A 21,003-nucleotide genomic window follows, 5' to 3' on the forward strand; every position below is an offset into this window, starting at 1 on the left:
ATTCTCTTATAAGTAAGTAACTTGCCTAAATTCCTCAATTCTACTTTAGAATTGTTTGGTTGAGCTGAAGAAAGCAGTTCCATATGGCCATTAGCATATAAACTTGATTGGAAGGATCTATATTCCATGCTGATACCAAAATTACCTGCCCAGACTAGTATAGAACTAAAATAAAAGTTTCCTTTTGTGACAACATTGTAATAAGACAGTGACTTAATTGAACTTATTTTTTATCTCTAGAAAATTATAATATCCCATGATGAATTCAACTTTTGATACTGTGAACACTATCATCTAGCCCTTTATTTTTCTTTTCTGCAGTTTCTTGTTTGCTGTAAAAGCAATTTTGGCAAATAAAATTTATAAATTTATAATTCTTCAGTTTGTACTTTAGCTAAGGAACACATATCCAAAGGGCAGTGAGAAACCTCATAGAGGCAATTAGTTAATTACATTATTTAACCAGTTTTATAACCCATCTTTCTTACACTAGCCAGCATGAATGGACGTCGGTCCAATGTGAATATACACCTCTGGGCCTTTCTACTTGCAAGCTGAACTAGATGCTCCCATGATATGGATGCATAAATATTAATGCTGTCCATAGGTGCCGACTCCGTAGATGTTGTGGGGCTGGAGCACCCATGGAAATAAAATAGTGAGTGCTCAGCACCCACTGGCCACAGCTGTTCCCCGCCCCTTCTCCTCAGCTCATTGGGGGAGAGGGGCACAGCTGCTGCCCAACAGCTGATGGGGTGGAGGTGCCACCACACAGCTGATAGGGGGCGCCACTGCCACCAAACAGCTGTTTGGTGGCTCGAGGAGGGACTTGGGGGAGAGTGGAGAGCAGCAGGAGGGAGGGGGCCTTGGGGAGCGGGTGGAGCGGGGGCAGGAAGAGGCAGAGCAAAGATGGTCCTTGGTGGAAGGGAGAGGTGGAGGTGGAGCTTCGGGCGAAGCAGGGGTTGAGCACCCCCAGGGAAAGGGAAAAGTCGGCACCTGTGATGCTGTCCTGGCCAGCCCAGCTGCACCGATGTTGCTTAGTTAACCCTCTCCTATCCAGGTCTGTCAGTTACTAATTCCTGCTACATGGAGACTGCCCTATTAGCCCCCAGATGACCACCCCCCAAGGGATCCCTGCTTCTCTTCCTCCAGCTGGCACTTCCTCATGTGGACACTCACTGCAGCTCCGCCACTTGTAGCAGGCATCAATGCTGTTGCTGAGCGAGTCCTGGGGACAGAGCAGAACGGACAAGGGTTGCTGGGAACAGGGAGCCCTGGTGCAGGAGCTGGTCTCATGGCGGTGGCAAGAAATAGCAATGTTGGCTGCCCACTGCCCACTCAGGTTCTCCATTATGATGCCAGTACCACTCAAATTTGGTCTATCTTCATGGAAGGGTGGCTGGGCCTAATTTGAGTGAGTGGAGTTGTGACTGGTGCGCAGGGTTGCAGCATCACGCAGTCTGGGGCTGCCCCCAATGAATTTGGGCCCTGGGGCCATGCTTGGTTTGCTTATGTGTTAATCTGGCCCTGGATGTCACATCAGTGTTCTGCACCCATCATAGGCTCAATTGGCTTCCTTTGCTAATTCAAGGCACTGATGGTTTTCATTTTTAATGTCCTCAGTAGGTTGGACCAAACTACATCAGGGATCACCACTCTATTCATAATCCATTGAGAGAGCTGTACTCTTCTGGGACAATACAGCTCTCAGAGAGATTGTGATTTGTCCAAAACCATAGAGTGCTTCCAGCAAAGCTACAACTGGAACTCAGGAGTTCCTGCCTCACTGCCTAGTCTATGAGCTAGACAGCTCTGCTCCACTACGGGGGAAAAAAGCATATTCAATGTTTGCACATGGAAACAAGTGTGTTTGTTTCAACCCCACACTTTAATAGTTTGGTCGGATTCAAAAGGCAAATTCCACAGGTGTGTTTTGCTGGCAAGCTGCCAGCTAGGAAAATTGCCACTTTTACTGACAACAAATCAGATTAATAGGGTGGAACTTAGCTGCGATGGGCGGGAGGGTAGTACTTTCATGTAGACCTGTCACTTAAAGTGCTTGCCCCTGCTTTGACACTGTAGCAAGTAACTTTAATTATGCTCCCCCTTAGGCTTGTGAATCCACATATCTCTTTTGGCTTATTCCATAGGTAGATTGTTCCAAGCTCTCACAGCTGTAAATCCGGCTAAAATGGAGGGAAAGGATTGATATAATTCTATTATCATGCAGAGTGGAGCAAAGCAGGCTAGAACGGAAGGGGAAATAGAGACCTGGCTAGAAGCAGTGAGTATATACACATGTTCCTCAAAGATAATAGGATCCCTAGCTCTCACACCAGAAGGGTAGGCAAAATATTGATAATGGACAGAAATAAAAAAAAATAGATACAAACTTCTGCTTTTGGATCAAAAGATCCTGATGTGGCAGTGATGGAGACTAAGGGGAAGAAGGAAAAGAACAGATTAGTAAGAAGAAATGTTTTGGAAACAGCACAACTACAGTAATTTTGGGGGCCTTGCAGCTAGGGTGACCAGATGTCCCTATGTCCTGATTTACTAGGGGCTTTGTTTTATATAGGACATTATTACCCCCACACCCCGTTACTCACCTCATCCCCATCACGATTTAACCAATGTTAGAAACGTAATGTCTCCCATTTATTTTGTAAATTTCTACCTAGGTTACTGTTTCTGTGGAATATTGTCTCAGAGTACCAAACCATCTGTTAACATATAAGCCTGTTTGTCAGCCTGAGATAGAATTTTGGGTTTGACCTTTGATACTCTTATATCTTACTAATATGTGTGAACAAAGGACAAAGACACTGTGTATGTTGCTTCTCCCTAGCCAGATGGGTTTGTTAGTACAATGGGAACAGATAAGAGCAGTTAAAGTATTATAGAGCATGGTGGGAGTGTAATATATGAGCACACTTTAAGATTGCCCCTCCAGACTGGTTGCTTGACCTTGCCTTAAGATAGGGGTTGAAGCAAACAGGGATGGGAGGAAGGTATATAACACTAAAAGACCAAAGAAATGCCTGTCCCTGACCGTAGCACAACCTCACTCCTTACCCCTCCCATGGGTTACAAAAGGGGTGGACTGTGAGCCTGCATTGCAGGTATATTTGGGCCTCCTAAGAAGGAGGAGGTGGGAATAGAGAAGGGGAACACAGGCAAGGCTCTGCAGCATCAGAGCTGGGAATGGAACACTGGGAAACAGACTCTGATGGCATGTAGAGCTATGGAAATGCTTGTTTGGAATTAGCCCCAATAAACATCGCATTGCCTGCCCTTTGGACTTCTGGTCTTCTGCTTTCTGTCTGGGTGACAAGAACCAGCGGAGGGGGTGAAGGGAAAGCCCCCTAATGCCATCTACCAAGAATGAGTGTGCTGATTTGTTTTTTATCACTTTCCCCTGTCTCTATGACAGGGCAGTCTAGTGATATGAGAAGGTAAGTACAGCTCAAAGACACTTGAAACATAAACAGGGATGAGTTGCATGCACATATATCACCTTTACTTGATCAATGCAATAGGTAAAAATCTGTGCATTGTACTTGATTATAAAGGAAAGCCATGTCTGCTGGAAAGACTGCTCTTTATACCAACCTCTTAAATCTGTACTGAAGGTGTCTACGTGGGCACATACTAAAAGCAGTGGGCTAAAGTCATTCCTGAACCCAATGACGATGCAGCAGGGATGTCATAAGATGGGTTAGACCCTATTGTTATCATTTGGGTTAAACTTTAGTGTTAAAGGTCAGGTGTAACCACTGGCTTTCATTCAGAACAAACATAACAGAAGCCATTGTAATCAGGTGGCTGAAACAGTTCAGCAGCCTCCAACCCAAACACAGGCCCAGGTCTCCAGCCAAAACAAAAGCACATCCAAAGCCATTCAGAAATGTGAATTCTATGAGCAGGTGCTGGGCTGGGAGGTGTGTGTGAAGCAGCTGGAAAGCCAACCAGGCACTAAAGAATCACTGGAGATGAGAGAGAGGAGAGCACTGGCTGGAAAGGCAGGCTTGGAACAGAGCACAAAAGAACAGTGTTCTGCTGTTTGGTTCCTAGAGTGTTCAGGGAAACAGGACATTATGTATAAACTTTATAAATAAACAAGATTGCATCAGAGAAAATACCTGACTGTATTATCAATTTCTCCTCCTAACGAGAACAACCCACACTACTCATTTGGCCAATTGCTCAGGTCAAAAGGGATAACAGGGGGACGGTGGTTCATGCTCTGTAGCTCAAGCTGCTGTGTAACTGAGGAAACAACAGTATTTAATATTTATCAGTTAGATTGTGTGACAGACCCAGACCAGTGGGTTACAGGAGTCTGGTAGAGGGCAAACATACTGGTCACTGGATGAGTAGTTTTCTGTTCCCTGAGTGACCAGAGCAGGGGCTGCACTAGAGGAATCAGGAACCTGCTAGAACCAGTTAAGTCAGGCAGGCTAATTAGGACACCTGGAGCCAATTAAGAAGAAGCTGCTACACTCAATTAAGGCAGGCTAATCAGGACACCTGGGTTTTAAAAGGAGCTCACTTTAGTTTGTGGTGCAAGTGTGAGGAGCTGGGAGCAAGAGGTGCAAGGAGTGGGAGTGTTGCTGGAGGACTGAGGAGCAGAAGTGTTATCAGACACCAGGAGGAAGGTCCTGTGGTGAGAATAAGGAAGGAGTTTGGAGGAGGCCATGGGGAAGTAGCCCAGGGAGTTGTAGCTGTCATGCAGCTGTTACAGGAGGCACTATAGACAGCTGCAGTCCACAGGGCCCTGGGCTGGAACCTGGAGTAGAGGGCGGGCCTGGGTTCCCCCCAAACCTCCCAATTGACCTGGACTGTGGGTTCTCCCAGAGGGGAAGGTCTCTGGCTGTTCCCCAACCCACATAGTGAATCTCTGAGGCAAGAAAATCTGCCAATAAGCGCAGGACCCACCAAGATAGAGGAGGAACGTTGTCACAATTGTTACAGTCACTCCTTCCAGGTTGTGTAAGGGGAAAAGCATGGAGTAAAGTTCCCCATACTCCTCTGCCCGGGTTACTACTTTGGCTCTAATAGGGTAGAGCAAGGGCTGTCCATCTTGTACCCACCCTCTGAGCAATGGGTGGGAAGTGGTAAGAGCCCTGGGCAAGAGCCCTCCTATTTGCCAGGCAAAGCAGCTGGCCAGTACACAGGGAGAAGTAAGCTGCACCATGAAAAGAGTGAAGTAACTTACTCCCTTTTTGTAGCAGGTGAGGAGTTGTGACAGAATTAAAATCTGTTCTCTGGTCTGTTCCTGTGGCAGTGCAGGCTCACACCACCTGACACTCCGGCTGGTTCTGAAGTTAGAATCTAGCCTGATGTGTAGTCATTATAATGGTGTTAATGATTAAAATGCAAGTGCTCCAGGGATGGGAGTGCAATGGCATCTGAAGGGCACCTCGGAACCATCCTCCTGCCAACAAAAATGTGGTGTTCTTTTGTTTCAAGGGGCACATGTGTTGGAAACAACCATTAACACTAATGTAGTTATGCAGCGGCACAGATACTTCAGTACACTACTGAAAAAATAGATCTCTTAGTGGTTGTCTCAAACTTCCAGCAAAATTGTAGAACATTGCTGTGGCCAGTATGAGAGAGAGCTTCTGAAGTAGCACTTCACTATGACTCGAGTGCCCTCTAAGGGGGATGTCAAACTGATGAAAACAGGAATATAGAAGACGAATAACTTCCCCCCTTGAATTGCCTAATCAATCAACAGGACTGAATGTCCTTCCCTTTATTTATATCAGACATCCCTTTTATCTAAAGAATATATCTTTTGAACATCTAGTCTGGAGTACTAGTTCCAAATGTTATGCAAAGAATCTTTTAAAATTAGATTTATATAACTAAACTGTGTATAATATAATCAATTATCTAGATGAATGATGTTATATATTTTCTTCATTTTAGATTTGCGGATCTTTTCCATTGACCTTATCTTTAATTCCTTTGTCCTTTGATAATAAAGTTAGCAGCAACTTTTTTATTGAAGTATATTTGTACAAGATTAGAAAGATCCCTGGAAAAGTACACCACTGTCAAGAGATTAATATTCTCTTCCTCCTACGGTAACTGGAAATATGATGACTCTGAATGAGTCAGATGTTATTCTGAAACATTTTGACATTCAGTAATAGCCTGTAAATGGATTTTGCTATATGCTTCTGGCACGTCACTGATTTTTCCTTGTGAAAACTGAATGGGCTCCAGGTAAATTTGAATGGCAAAAAATTATGTATGCATTTATTTGGGTAATGTGTAGAATGAATCATTTCCTATTAGTCAGATATGGAGAATATATGTAAAATGCCAAAATTTAAATATGTATGTTAATATGCATAGCAGAAGCTATGCTAGCTTTGTAGTTAAAGAGAATTTTTATTTACTTTCTATAATGCACCTTTAAAAATACTGAGACGATAACTATTATATGCAGTAAATCTTTTCGGTTCGTATTATGAAATGGAATCTCTCTAATAATGCAGAAAATGTTAACTTATCTGACACTAATCTGTTCTTTCCTTGATATCAGTTAAATTTGATTTTCTTTTGTTACATTTCTTCAATCTATTTTCTTTTTCCCATAATAGTTTATAATACAGTGAGACTTACATAGATTGATGTCTAGCTTAACAAAAATAAAAGTGTAAGGATAAGCAGAATTAAAGAACAAAAGTTCAAGAATCCTAAACAGAGACCTGTCAAGTAGAGTCTTAGGCCTGGTCTACACTAATCCCCCAATTTGAAGTAAGGTACGCAACTTCAGCTACATGAATAACATAGCTGAAGTCGACGTACCTCATAGTTCAAATTTACCGCGGTCCAGACGCGGCAGGCAGGCTCCCCCATCGACTCCGCGTACTCCTCGCGCCGAGCAGGATTATCAGAGTCGACGGGGAGCACTTCTGGGTTTGATTTATCGCATCCAGACAAGACACGATAAATCGAACCCAGAAGTTCGATTGCCTGCTGCCGAACCAGCGCATAAGTATAGACAAGCCCTTAGGACCAAATACAGTTGCATCTACACACAGCAGAACTGAATTTGTCCTCTAGACAATCATGTGGCAAAGAATGTGTGTCTTTCAAAAGAGAAATGGAGGCCTGCATTGGACTTTCACAATTATGGTAGCATTTGCTTAACTGCAAACATCATATTAATAGCAATGCAGGGTATATTTTTATTCTCCTGGAAGTGAATTTTGTACCCATCCTGTAGTATCAGCAGGACTGAATTGTGTATGGTATACTTACTGAAATAGTTTATATATAATAGTTTACATGCCTTACTTAGCATGAATCCAGTTGGAAAACATACACTTGATGAAGTAGCTGTCAAAGTTGCAACAAAATTGGCACAAGTTATACTCGCATCAAACCTGAAGTTGGTCTAATTTCACTAAACAAAGGTACAGAAGCAGCTTGAAAGGTCATTAATACTATTCTTGGGAAATGTTATTGCTTTAGAAGTGTGTATTTAAATCCCATGCTGGCTGCCGTAAGATATGACAACAGTACACTGTTACTGCACGCAGACGGAAATGTTCCCGTGGTATATAATTTTCTTCCTGATAATGGAGGACACAAAGGCAGGAGGGTTATCTCAGTACTAACAAGCTACACTCATCATCTGAAGCTCCTATAGCCACAGTCATGGAATTTAAGAGCTTTTCCAGCTCCAAAAACCAAAATAAATTGATGAAAGAGAAAATAAGACAGTAACTGTTTCAAATAGTTCACCAGATTATATACATTCAGTACTGGCAGTAATTCTAGTGCTGCAAGCAAAGATTTTTAAAACAATTCAACTACTAGAGAGTTTAGCAGATTTTTTTTTAAATGGATGCATATATATATATATATATATATATATATATATATATATATATGTATATATATATATATAGGCAGAACAGATAGTGGCACATATATAGCTGGAATTGTCTAATATTTCCATTATAAGACTCTGTATAGTTGCTTATAATTTTGCAAGACTTGAAGTGTTTGTGCTGAAATTTTCCATGTTTCTTTTTTGCCTCAACCTATGTTATTGTCTTTATTGACTGTAAGTAGTAACACTCACATCCTTCTAGAGTTCAGCATATAACCTAAGCATCCTGACTCCCATACTAATCTATGAAACACTAGAGATGCCATACGTGTTAGTTGTGATGCTGCCCTTGTATTTTCAGACTCTGTTCCTGCGTGGGGTCTGATCCAAAGGTCCAAAGGTAAATGAGTAACTACCAAAATTAGATGCAGAATATTTTAAATAGCTGAAGGAGTTAAGTGTAATAACATACCATATTTTTTGTTACTTTTATAGTTCATCAGAGAATCCTTATCAGAGGATCTCAAAGCACTTAAATTAGCCTCATAATAGTCCTATCTGTGTAATGACATGCCTGCTCAGTTCATTTGCAGGGAGTGAACCTGAGACTTCTAGATCTGAAAGCATGAGCTAAAGGAACAAGTTCTTTAACTAGATGTCAGCAACAGACTCATAAACATGTTAAGTGAACTGGTCACTAGAGGGGGACAAAAGCTAAAAGCTGTTAGTGTGCATTAAACAAGTATCAATAGCACCATTTTCTAGAGCAGTGGTTTTCAACCTTTTTTTCATTTGCGGACCCCTAAAAAATTTCAAATGGAGGTGTGGACCCCTTTGGAAATATTAGACATAGTCTGCAGACCGCCAGGGGTCTGTCAACCACAGGTTGAAAACCACTGTCCTGAAGGAATAAAGTGAGGTACTGAAAGATTAAGTAACCAGTACATGGTGATGAGTCAGTGACAGGAAATTGATTTATATCTGGAGCATTTTGGTTAAGAATTATATGCACTGCCCAACAAAAGATGGGAACTAAATTAAAAACAAAAATAGAAATGAAAATTATTGTCCAGCTTTTGACTTGAATATGCAATAAGTAAACACAATATCTGGAATTACCAAATGACTGTGTGGGTAGATGAAAAGAGGTCTCTGTTTCCCTTTTTAAGTCAATCAAATGTTCTACTCGAAGATCCCTTAAACTCATTTCCTTATTTTGAGCATTATAAATTAGCCTATCCTATTCAATTCTGAAGTGCACAAAATAAAAAAAAAAAGTCAAGAGGACAGCTGCCAAGTGGAATCATTAAAAAGATTTCAGAAGATTTGTAGCAAGAAACAATAATAAGTGAAAACATTAACTTTGGTTCAAAGCATAGACAATGTGACTTAAAGGCTGATAGAGTGGACTGTAGCGACTGTAATGATTCAAATTGCTATTTGTGTTTGTTTTTTTAAAAAGGTGATAAGCTCATAGAAAAAGATGTACTAACAAGTAACCTGCCCCTGAAGCTTCTCAGTGTAAGTGGCAAGACCTTTTTTTTTTTTACACAGGATGCTGTGATTTCTAATAAATTAACAGACTAGAACAACTAGTTAAAATAACGGTGGGGGGGAGCTATTTTTATCAAATAAGAGAATCCCTGTGGAGAAAGTAAATAGTTTTTTGAGTTGCACTGCTAGAATTGTTGACTTGAAATAATGAAGCCCATCTTCTGCCATGTTCTATGTGCAAGCCCGAGGCATGCTTTTTATGACTTCTCCTTTATTTGTAAAGGAATATCCCTGAAAAGAAAACCACAACCATCCATCTATCATATGTTGTGCATCTTAAGGCCTCCAATAAATGCAGGAGTTGTTTTTATTACTCATTACTACATGAGGACTGATAAGACTTCCCCTCAGGTATCTTGTATGCTTTAGGATGCTATTGTAAATCAATCCTCATGCTAGTGACAGAGGGCCAAATTTTCATGATATGATGTTGCATTGCTATGTTATGACACTGCATTGTTGTTGTTAGTATTTACTTGTATTATTGTAGCACCTAGGAGCCCTAGTCATGGACCATAACCCTGTTGGGCTGGATTTTGTACAAACACAGATCAAAAAAGACATTCCCTGCCCAAAGTGGTTTATAGTCTAAGATAAGAGATACAGGATATAGACTGATGGGAGAGTGCGGGGAAGTACAAGGGAACATTGTGATGTTTTAAAGAGTACAAAGTCATATTGTAATTACTTTGACCTAACGTATGACCTGGTTTACGCAGGTGCATTAGGGCATGTAGGAATGCTCTGCACTCACTTGTAGGAAGGGGACTTACATGCTTACTGTGTGTCTTTACATGGCCTTAGTTCCAAATTCATGGAGGGTGTCCTAATGACCTTGCCTGGTGTATAATATAAATACAGATGAAATATTTCTTAAGAGGCGTGGTATGAATCATCCTTCAATATGGATTGTGAGTCAGCTGAAAGTAACAGAGTTTGCACCACATGGGATGTAATTTTCTGCTGCTTGTGCAGCTGTAGTAGTTAACTCTCAGCTTGCATTCAAGTTAAATTGCTGTGACTGAAAGTCAGCTGACCAAAGCCATCTTATTTTAGCATGTCTGTGCAAACCTCTTTGCTGACTGCTGTAAGGAACCAGTGTAGTCCCTGCCTGGATGGTGAAGTAGGCTAATCACTCAGAATCTTAAAGGTGAGTGGAGTTACTTTTCAATGTGCTTTCATGTTATTGGAACAGCGGCTGGGTCACTCCCCTTTGTGCTTCTCTGCATTTCTATTTGTTCAGGCTAGATCTGTCCAAGGATCTCTGTTCCACCCAATGCATCTGCCAAGCTTGGAGGACAAACACTCTTTAAGATTTAGATTTGTGACTGCTCTGACTGCCGATGGAAGAAGGAACAATGATGAGGAAGGATGGTGCAGTGGTTGGGGTGCTTGCCAGAGACATGGGTTCAAAGTTCCTGCTCTGCAATAGACTTTCTATATAACTCTGGGCAAGGCACTTTACTTCTTTGGGCCTCAGTTCCCCATCTGCAAAATGGGCTTAGACTTGAGGTGGCTGTTAGTCTAGGTGTGAAGCCAAGAAACCAGCAGAATACCCTTGGTATTGGAAAAAAGGGGATGATGAATAGTGACACCTGCCATATGACAGGGCATGGACTTTTATGGCTCTGATCCTGGTCCCAGGCACATGGTATTGAGAAAAGAACAGACTACAAATAGCTCACGATTTCTGCAAAATTCTTCATTATTCAATATTGTTTTATGTGAACAAATCTCAGCCTATGGCCTACCAGCAAATACTTCAATGTGTATATTGTTTTGGGGTATTTTATATCCACAATTCAAGCTGTTTTGAATGGAAACAAAAGTCACATGGTGTGGGTCTGTTCCTTGACTGGATAAGAAATGTAAGTTAGAATTGCAATTCTAGAGCAACTATGATTACAAATTCAAAATTCACTCTTCTCAAAATCTACAATATTTTCTCAGAATCAGCCATCCCTGACACGAATACAGCTGAAGTGAATTCATTAAAGAAATGTTTACAAATATTTTTTGCAGTATTCATTCAGCTCTAATTATGCCACTGGGTTGCAGGCTTAGCAGAAAGACAAAGGAGAGAATATAGATGGAGGCTGAATTAACCATTCATCTCAAGAGATAATATTTTGAGACATATTGGTTTCAGTGTGGGAAAACCTGTCATGCCACTGTCTCATGGAGAAAGGGTTCAATCCACAGGACTGTCAGGCATCCTGGCATCTTTCATGAGCACTAAATTCACTTAAAAGGCTCAAAGACACAGAAGTACTGAATCCTGAGTGGATGGGCAATGTGTAATTAGACCTTACATATGAACAACTAGGAGTACCATGTTACTACAATTATTTCTAAGTAATACTGATTTAAAATTCAAAGCACCTGAAGATAAAGCACTGTATTAAAACCCAAAATGCATCCACACAGGGTAATGAGGCATTAAATAATTATGTTGGATTGCTAGAAACGTTACACTAGAACCCATAAAATTCAAATATTTGGAGGGGACGCGAGGTTGTTGAAGGAGAAAATGCATCACAATGATTAGAAAAATGGCTGTCAGAGGGCATTGGCACAAAGATCCTCATGTGAAGGGGGATATCATAATAGCTAGGAAGCTCAGCCTTAATCTGCTTGGTGGATGCACAATAATTGTACCCTTAGTGGATTTAAAGGCTGAGGTCAAAGGCATTCCTGAAGCCAAGAGAAAAAAGAACTCTTATATAACAAAGAAAAATTCTCATCTCCCAGGGTGGGAGCTGAAAGTCTTTTCCACGTGCTTCCACTGATGATTCTGGGGAAGAAATCTGAAGCAACAATTCAATACCTAGCAAAATTGAAGGGTAAGCACCACGAACAGATTAATCTATTTAATCCAGAATCCAATACAAAATGTTGCAACATTTGAACAAATATGTTGCCCTGAGAAACATTGCTATTGAGTCATCTTACACTGTCAGTAGCTAGTTATAGTATGATATGCTATTGTCATTTGTGCTATTGTTTGCTGGCTTTAACATTATGCTTTGGTAACGTTTCTCACTGAGGTGATGTTCTATTCTTATGGTGTGGTATTTACCTTGTTAAGGCCATACAAGCTGCCTACCCAATAAAGGGGGATCTTGAGACTTCTTCTAGATCAGATAATACATATCAGCAGGATTTTGCTTAACAATTGTGGACACTAATGTAGTATATAAAGGGACAGAGCCTGCAGTATGCAGCTCAGCTTGACTCCCTCCCAGAACCTCAGGATATATACAGTACTTTATATTATAACTAATGTTTATGCCAAACATCCTTAACTACAAGGAGAACTGAAAGCCAGCTTTAATTTGCCCTTGGCACATATTTAACTGGGATTTTAATCTTGAACTGTCTTCTGGGAATCCAGCATGTTTGGATAAAATCTTCTGAATGTAAAATATTTTGTTTTGCTTGCATAAATGCAGTGACTTAAAGAAAATCTGTTCCATCATCTTATATCAAAAAACCTAAGAACTGCATCCAATTACAACGAAGACTAAAAGCATTGGAAGCACTGGGAGAATTTCAGATGTAAATGAAATTAAATCAGATAGGAAGCTGCCAATGTAACAGTGTATTGTATTGTGCATTAAGAATCTTTTGACAATCTATGTCTTGCCCATGTGAGCTGCATTTTCTGTGTCATGCTCCCCTCCCTTGGAGGGGGAAGTATCAGCAAAATGTCAGATCTCCTGGGGACACACTGGCACTATTTAAAATTATGACAGTTAGTGAAAAAATTACCAATTTTCTAAAAGCTGATTGGCAGTTTGAAAAGCTAATTCTTACATTAAGGTACCATCAGCCATGAGTGTTAATATCTGGTTGAAACTAATGGGGACAGAGGAGTTTTTAACTCTGTATTACTGTTTTAGGCTCTCTGCAGGCTCAGGAAGGAAACACTGCATCATTTACACATGGTTCATGCTTGGAAGGTTTCCTTCACAAGCATATGCATTAAAAACATTCTCTGTAAAAATATTAAACTTAGATTTTGCAGAAACTGAATGTTGTGCAGGCCACGAATATATCAAGTGAGCTGACTCTGGCCTACAGGCTGGGCATTTGACACCTCTGAAGTGGTGGAAGGGTCAACCAGAGCTGCAGCTCTCCCAGATGGATTAATGGATAGAAAGAACACCAGATCAAGTGATGTCATTGTGTTGGCTCTTGAGGTACCTAGGACTGTGAGTCACCTTGTTATCCTCACTGCTAGTGTGAGTCAGCTCCCTACCACTAGTAGCCTGTTAGCCATACAAATACTGTCCTCTGGGCAATGCCGGCCCTTACTTTGCCTTACGATTAACACTCCAGTTCCTGAGTCCCTTTGAAGTGTTCCCCTGTAGTGTCCAGCCCCCTTGTCCACCGAAAACTCACAGAAATCCCAGGCTTGCTGTCCGCAAAGGAAGAGTATGCACACTAGTTTGCATGATTCAACTCAGGATTAGCACTTTGCTGAATATCACAGCACTTTGATAATAAACTTATTCTCATTTTCATTAGAACTAGATCTAAGATTCAAGGGTCAAGTGATAGTGAGGAAGTATATTGGAAACAAATGATAACATGTGAAACAAAATCATAACATGAGACTAAACTTAACAGCTTAACCTCCTATCTCACCCAATGTCTTCTGCAGCTTTTCAGTCAAGGTTGGCTGAGGTCCTGTTTTCAACAACGTATATGCACTGCCCATTTACTTCTTATGTGTTGGATGATGGGGTGTCTTCTTTGCATCATAGATATATTTCAGTGTTTATTGTTTTTGCACAGAGCCAGGATAACCACCCATGATTTGTTTTTCCTGTGTGCTACTTCCCAATTGACTTTACATGTCTTTGCTAACTTCTGAGTTCACATAGAAATGGGTGCCCAGTGTGTTAGCTTACAATGCTTAATTTACATTCTGACAAAGAGAGATACATTTCTGATCCCCTGTCTGAAGGAAAACCTGTTTTTTATCCCAGGCTTGTTACAGACTTTAAAACCATATTTTCCATATATAAACATAAACTCTTCACATAGTATTTGTATATACATTTCACAATGATATTGATGACCAATGTGACCCTGGGCTTTTATTTAAGACCTTTCATGACTTTCTTTGATGAACCAGAATGTACCTACCAGAATCAAGATATTCCTGTATCACCTTGCTAGTTGGCATTAAGGGGTTCTTGGGTCACAGTCATATACACTAACAGTATAAGAGAAGTTTTCCAAGGGTGGGGCTTAGTTCAAAGGGAAGCAGCCTACACGGACATTTCCCTACTGACAGAGAACATTTCTTGCTTGAAATGCTCACAGTAGAGATTGCTAACAGTAAGCTTCACAGTAGCCCTAATGATTGGAGTACAATAATAAAAAGATTAATTTTTATGTTCCTTTCTTGGGGGGTTCTTTGGATTCAGAAGCTGGAAGAAGAATGGATGCTGGTGAAAGCATATTCCCAGAGTACTCTGGGGTTCTATAGAAGCTGAGCTGGGGGGGAAAACACACAGATCTGAAAAGCTATTTTAGTGAGACAGCGTTATGGATGTTTTCTTCTTCTCTTACTGTTAATCTTTTAACATTGACTGATACAAAGATAGGTTTAACCAAGCAGTATTTTTCCTTACTAGTGGGATTTACTGACATGAAAACATCAGTAAATTGGTCTGCAGTTAATATTAAGACAGTTTAGTGTACTTGAAAATATACACCCTGCTTCCTAATCTGTATGATTAAAAAGATTCTATTTATTTTGTTCATTTGTTCTTTGCTGTCACTTCTAATATAAAACCTTAGAGAGAAAATGTAAATACACTGTCCAAAAATCATTTTAGGAACATAGGGAATGCCATATGAAGATGAGACTAATGGTCCATTTAACCTAGGGTGACCAGATGTCCTGATTTTATAGGGACAGTCCCGATATTTGGGGCTTTTTCTTATATAGGTGCCAATTACCCCCCACCCCTGTCCTGATTTTTTACACTTACTATCTGGTCACCCTAATTTAATCTGGCATCCTGTCTTTGACAGCAGCCATTGGTAGATACTTCAGAGAGAAACCCCAATATTGAACTCTTATACAATAATATGTCTATGAAGACATTTCTTCCTAACCCCAAGAGATCAGTGCTTGGCTTATGTTCTGAAGCATATGGGCACTATCTACCTGGGTTCTTTTATCATCATGATCACCATCATATATGGGTGCATTGGGGGTTAATCTCTCATAAAAAATTCCTAGATATGGTAGCTGCAGACACTTTTTGTTCATATGAATGTCCTTAAAAAAAAAAAAAAAAAAAAAAGTCTGTCTAAGCTCCTTGCCTCTGTTCTGTAGCAGTGAGTTCCAATGGCCGGCTGGCATCTGTTGGTCTGTCTGTCCATCTGCCAGGTAAATATGCTGCCTTCATGTTTTCTTTTCTTGTATTATAAGAGAGGATAAATATGACTGTCCAACTGACCTTGTCTATATAAATAGATGAAAATTGTTCCTTACAGTAGGTTTAGTTTTCTACAAATATATCCTCAGCATTGGTTCCCCTGCTATCCATATAGGTACCAAACTGTGAATATAATACAAGGAACAGCTTGAAACAAATCAGATATTGAACTACTGTGTATAAAATATCCTAAGAAACCAACTTGGTTCAAGTCAGATATATTTAAAGGCAAAATAACAGAGATTTTTGTAATATATAAATTTAAACTACTAATGTGGTGCCCATATTCAGTTAGTTGCTCTTTGCTACCATTCATTAGATTCAAGCTTCTTGAAATGTTACTCACCAATTGTTATTTTTAGTAGTAGAAACGTATTACTGACTCACTGCACAATTCGCCCCTTTACATTGTCTGGGTATTTTTATCAAAGGAGAGAATTGACTGAAGAATAAAGAACTGTGAAATGTTTTATCAGATCTTTCATTCAAGAATTTGGCTGATTAACCAAGTGAACAAAGTGGCATCTCTCAGCAATGTATGTTCTTGGATGACCCCTTTTGTATGTTATCAAGTTGCTAGATAAAACTGCATAACAGTTCATGATCTTACAGCATTGGTTATTTGAAATCCTGCAACTGGGGGCTCGTCTAAAAAGCAGTGTTCTCACTTATAGTATGGCAAGGTTGAATAGCAACAGGTCTTATATTTCCACCATCTGAATCTAGAACACGTTCTTGAGTGACACACTTACCAGTCCATATATGATTGTTTTCTCTTTTTATATTTGATCCTATTCTCAATGAGATACATTTGTTAATATTTAGAAAGCAATTTGCCAATTTAAGGCATTAAGGTAAGCGTTATACAATTATTATTCATAATTATTACTTTATTATGCCAATGTTGTTCTCAGATATGAGAATCAAATTGGCCCCCTGAGAATTCTGAGCCAATACGAGATTTTCTAACAGTTAAGATAGTTCTGGATCTTTAGCTGGTTTAAATTCTCCTTGTTCCACTGGTGTTATGGTCATTTACCTCAGCTGAGGATCTGCCCCCTTTAACCTTAACTCAATTGACAGAGTCCACTTCTCTGCTGGCATACATGCATGACTTCAGTGGAGCCACGATAGCAGAGAATTTGGCCTACTAACTATTCTTTGGTAAAACACATCACAGTGGTGACACAAGCTCTTCATTTCATCCCTATCTTGCAGTTTCACAATGGATATGCTGTTAACGCCTGTTTCCTTTTTAGAAATAATTGCTTCCCAAATCATGGGTACAAGAGATACGAAGTTAATCCATGTCACCAGTGTAACTGACATTTAAAAATCTAGGTGCTAGATTCTCTTCTACAGCAGTTTTACACAGGCCCGGGTGCATTAACCTCAGTGAAGTTACTCCTATTTTACTCTGCTATGTAAGAGATTAGAATCTGATGCTAGGGATGAGTGGCTATTTTATCTATTGATGTGTGCATCTCATGGAGTCTGAGGGTATGCAAGCTTCACAAAACATCACCCAGAACTTATGTGCTAGTTTCTATACCAATAAAATGCACAATTAGCCAATATTGAAGCAATAAATGTTTTAAGAGTTTGCCTTTTAAATGACTTCTTTGTTCCTTATTCCAGTTAAACTCATTATTGCTGTGCTGATGATTTTGATTTTAAAAATAATGATTCTATCATCTATCACTGAACAAAATAGTAAATATCAGCTCATTAAATCAAAGTTTGCAAGGAAATGGCATTTCTTAACAATTTTGTGTTATGATTGTTTTCTTAAACTACGTGTGGTCTTATAACAGGGTCTTTTTGTCTATGAATTAGAATTGCAGCTTCAGTGTACAACATGAATATGATGAATTGTGTATACAAGATTTGCTCCCCAAATTAAAAGCATCATGTATGTTCAAAGATATCAATAGTTGTATTTAATATAGTCACATCAATCGGTATTTCTTCCCACAGAATTGGTTTTGTCCAAATTCACAGGCGTATAACAGCTTCTCCAATAAAGGTATACAGTGATTGACCGTACAAAATACCTTAAATTTTGCATTTGATGATTTGGCTGGGTTATCCATACTTCTATAAGGAATATTGTGCAGTTGTACATGCCTAACTCTGAAATCTGGTCCAGAATGTCTGCTGAATAGGTCCTACACCTCTACTCCCATATAACATGAATTCGGATATAACACGGTAAAGCAGCGCTCCGGGGGGACGGGGCTGCGTGCTCCAGTGGATCAAAGCAAGTTCGATATAACACAGTTTCACCTATAACGTGGTAAGATTTTTTGGCTCCTGAGGACAGTGTTATATCTGGGTAGAGGTGTATTTTATTTGATGCTCCAATATTCTCATGATCATCAAGGCACATCCCAAATGGACCATAGCATCCTGGCAGATTTAGTGCCACTCGGATTGATCTCTAATTAGATTCTTTATGGTGGTCTGGCTGGATGTTCAATCTCCGTCCATCATTAGCAATTTTATTGTGCCACCAAAGCTGTTGGTGACTACATAATCACCAACAGCATAGCAGCATTCCTTGCTGATTTACCCATAGAAGTTCATTACATTTTTTGATTAAGGTCTCTGAATGATTTTTTTTTTTTTTTTACATTTACCTGAAAATATTTGTCTGCAAAACCTTTTATTTAGAAGGTACAAGCTTAGGAACTTGACTTCCAATACACAAAACAAAACATAAGAAAGTGATTCCTAATGGGTTGTCTCGCTCTTTATAGGATGCTTTTATACACTAGCTGACAGTTTTCACATAAGGGATCCTGACATTCAGCTTAAGAAAGACTTTTCAACACTTCATGAATTATAAAGGCATTATAAAAACTTCTAAGATTAATCACAAGACAAGAATACTTCTTTTTGTACTTTTTTCAGGAATTATAAAGAGAAGGCAAATAAGATTAGATCACAGATCTCCTGAACAAGAGGAAATACTAAACTAGCCTTATTTCGTCTCCTCCTTAGTATCAATGCTCATTGTCTGCACTTTCTTCCTGATTGACAAAGGCATACCAAGCTGAATGTGTTCCAGGACTCCAGGCAAAATGCCATTGAGTAACTGAAACCCAAGCAAGTTTCATTTTAATCACTTTCGCATTGTTTGAAATCAATCTACTGTCTAGAGGTTAATCTATTATTTAAAACCCACAAGGACTGGTAGGCCTCTTGACATTGTAGCATGTATTGGAACCCATGGCCACTTTGTCAGTTGGAGGAGTACTTTGTCATTTTCTGTGTGTGCAGATTTCCTACCTTCCACGTTAGTCATTTTAAACAAAGTTTAAGATGAGTGAGTGAGTTTTAGTGCATGAAAATGACTTAGCTACTATAGAAATAGAATCAAACAAACAAACAAAACCCAACTATTTAGAAGGAAGTTGAACAAAATGTAGTTAAAATGGTATTGACCTGTACCAGCTGGCCTTGCAGTCAAGCAGGGTTGTAATCAGGACTGGATTTAGGGGCAGGAGACCCAGGTGACTGCCTGGGGTGCCAAGCTTGGTGGGCACTGGGTGTGGGGTGCTGTTTTTGTTGTTAGCCTGTTCTGGACCTTTGTAGAGTCTCATGGAACCTTCCAGGCTTTCTGAGAATTACGTTTTCCTTGAACCTTCTAGAATGTTGTCAGCCATGCTCTCATGGGTATATAAGTGATGGGACATCGCCAGTCAGTCAATGAGATATGAGGATGAAGTGAAGTGAAGTGAGAGCCCACTTGTGATATTGTGAACTTTGTTTTATTGTGTAATTGTGATAGTGTACTTGTGTTTTAAGACTTGAAGAGTATAGGTAGCAACTAAGAAAGGATATATTTAATGAGACACCAGAGAGATCCATTGAACCCCTATCTATGCAACAATATAAAAGAAATACTGTTACTTTTTTTGCAATGTTTACCCACGTAATGTTTGATGACTTTCTAAAACTGTAGAACATAGACTTTTGCTCTCCCTAATATTGTCTGTTTTCCCCTGTAGAAAATAAAAGATGTCCCTGAAGAAGCCTTCAGGAGCTCCTATAAGAAGCAAAAAGCTCAGTTGCAATCTAGTTTGCAGCAAAGAATAATTTGACTCGTTGGATAAGTTGTTCACTGAACATAATGTTAATTTCCTCAGTTTGGTAGCGCTCCTTGGGAAATATGATGATGTCATGCCTGAACACCTATGTTGAATAGTTTGTCAAGAAGCTGTTGACCATTACCACAGCAAAACAATTCAAAATTAATTGAGTGACCTTGTGGCATGGAAGGTGCTTGATAACATATTGATGTGGCTTGGCAAAGTGAAGTACTGTGCCGTAATAATGGACTGCACTCCCGGCATTAGTCACAGTGAAAAGATATCATTTACAGTAAGATTTGTTGATGATGAGGATGGTTGTATCCAAGTAAAGGAACACTTTATCTGTTCCAGTCTGTGGACGACTGTATTGGAAGAGGCCTAACAGAACTGTTTATGAACATTTTGAATGAGAATAAAATAAAGCTTCAGCACTGCTGCAGCCAAGGCTACAACAACAGTGGGAACATAAAGGGAAGAAACAGTGGTGTACAGACAAGGATCCTTGTGCTGAATCCAAGAACTTTCTTCATGCTTTGTGGCTGCCATTCCCTCAACATGGTTTTGTCAAATGCAATGTCATCTTCTTTAGATTCAGTATCTCTCTTCAGAGTACTGCAAAGGATATAAGTCCTGTTTTCAGCATGAACTATCAGGTGGAAGAGCCTCACGGACAATGTTACAAATCTGACCGTGAAGCTGCTAAGTGACACTTGCCAGGAGAACCACATTGACAGTGTAAGGCCAGTGAGGTACCAAGTGACTGAGGTTTAAGACACTCTGATGGAGCTAGTACAGTTGAGTAAAGCTGAGGCTGGAATCCAACATGAGGAGCAAAGCCTGAGAAACCAGATCACTGACTTCAAATTTCTGGTCTCAGTTGTGGTTTGGCATTATATGCTGTTCCAAGTAAACGTTGTAAGCAAGACATTACAAACTCAGTCAATGGACATCGCAACCGCTACTACTTTAATGAGAAGCTGCCTTGATTTTGTTGTGGCCTACAAAGACAATGGATTTGAAGATGCCATCCCCG

General features: G+C 39.9%; 1 long non-coding RNA gene across 1 annotated transcript; it reads left to right on the forward strand.

Annotated features, from left to right (window-relative positions):
* Window positions 1-4,552: 4,552 nt before the first annotated feature.
* Window positions 4,553-14,756, forward strand: LOC135981786 (uncharacterized). Its single transcript, XR_010598948.1, has 5 exons — window positions 4,553-4,666; window positions 8,220-8,258; window positions 9,321-9,379; window positions 10,469-10,562; window positions 10,656-14,756. It is a non-coding gene; the product is annotated as an uncharacterized LOC135981786 (long non-coding RNA).
* Window positions 14,757-21,003: the final 6,247 nt, after the last annotated feature.

This window comes from Chrysemys picta, chromosome 2 (genome assembly GCF_011386835.1).
Source record: "Chrysemys picta bellii isolate R12L10 chromosome 2, ASM1138683v2, whole genome shotgun sequence".
Taxonomy (NCBI): domain Eukaryota; kingdom Metazoa; phylum Chordata; order Testudines; family Emydidae; genus Chrysemys; species Chrysemys picta.